This window comes from Arachis stenosperma, chromosome 1 (assembly GCF_014773155.1).
Source record: "Arachis stenosperma cultivar V10309 chromosome 1, arast.V10309.gnm1.PFL2, whole genome shotgun sequence".
NCBI classification, from domain to species: Eukaryota; Viridiplantae; Streptophyta; class Magnoliopsida; order Fabales; family Fabaceae; genus Arachis; species Arachis stenosperma.
The window spans coordinates 45,548,323-45,549,558 of NC_080377.1; the positions used below are offsets into that span (position 1 = coordinate 45,548,323).

Here is a 1,236-nt window from a genome sequence, read left to right on the forward strand (position 1 = left end):
ATTTTCTTGCTCAGCTGACCCACTTGTGCCTCCAAGTTCCTAATGGAGGACCTTGTTTCAGTCATGAAACTTTGAGTGGTTTTGATTAGATCAGAGACCATGGTTGCTAAGTCAGAGTGGTTCTGCTTAGAAGTCTCTGTCTGTTGCTGAGAAGATGATGGAAAAGGTTTGCCATTGCTAAACCTGTTTCTTCCACCATTGTTGTTGTTGAAACCTTGTTGAGGTTTCTGTTGATCCTTCCATGAGAAATTTGGGTGATTTCTCCATGAAGAATTATAGGTGTTTCCATAGGGTTCTCCCATGTAATTCACCTCTTCCATTGAAGGGTTCTTAGGATCATAAGCTTCTTCTTCAGATGAAGCATCCTTAGTACTGCCTGGTGCATTTTGCATTCCAGACAGACTTTGAGAAATCAAATTGACTTGCTGAGTCAATATTTTATTCTGAGCCAATATGGCATTCAGAGTATCAATCTCAAGAGCTCCTTTCTTCTGACTTGTCCCATTGTTCACAGGATTCCTTTCAGAAGTATACATGAATTGGTTATTTGCAACCATTTCAATTAGTTCTTGAGCTTCTGTAGGCGTCTTCTTCAGATGAAGAGATCCTCCAGCAGAACTATCCAAGGACATCTTGGACAGTTCAGACAGACCATCATAGAAAATACCTATGATGCTCCATTCAGAAAGCATATCAGAGGGACACTTTCTGATCAATTGTTTGTATCTTTCCCAAGCTTCATAGAGGGATTCACCTTCCTTCTGTCTGAAAGTTTGGACTTCCACTCTAAGCTTACTCAATTTTTGAGGTGGAAAGAACTTTGCCAAGAAGGCATTGACTAGCTTTTCCCAAGAGTTCAGGCTGTCTTTAGGTTGTAAGTCCAACCATATTCTAGCTCTGTCTCTTACAGTAAAAGGGAATAGCATAAGTCTGTAGACCTCAGGGTCAACCCCATTAGTCTTGACAGTGTCACAGATTTGCAAGAATTCAGCTAAGAATTGATGAGGATCTTCCAATGGAAGTCTATGGAACTTGCAATTCTGTTGCATTAGAGAAACTAATTGAGGCTTAAGCTCAAAGTTGTTTGCTCCAATGGCAGGGATAGAGATGCTTCTCCCATAGAAGTCGGGAGTAGGTGCAGTAAAGTCACCCAGCACCTTCCTTACATTGTTGGCATTGTTGTTGTTTTCAGCTGCCATGGGTTCTTCTTCTTTGAAGATTTCTGTTAGGTCCTCT

General features: G+C 41.1%; 1 non-coding gene across 1 annotated transcript; it reads left to right on the forward strand.

Moving 5' to 3' along the window:
* The first annotated feature begins 686 nt into the window (after nucleotides 1–686).
* Nucleotides 687–794, forward strand: LOC130955794 (small nucleolar RNA R71). The gene has a single exon (XR_009076907.1). It is a non-coding gene; the product is annotated as a small nucleolar RNA R71 (small nucleolar RNA).
* The last annotated feature ends 442 nt before the right edge of the window (nucleotides 795–1,236 follow it).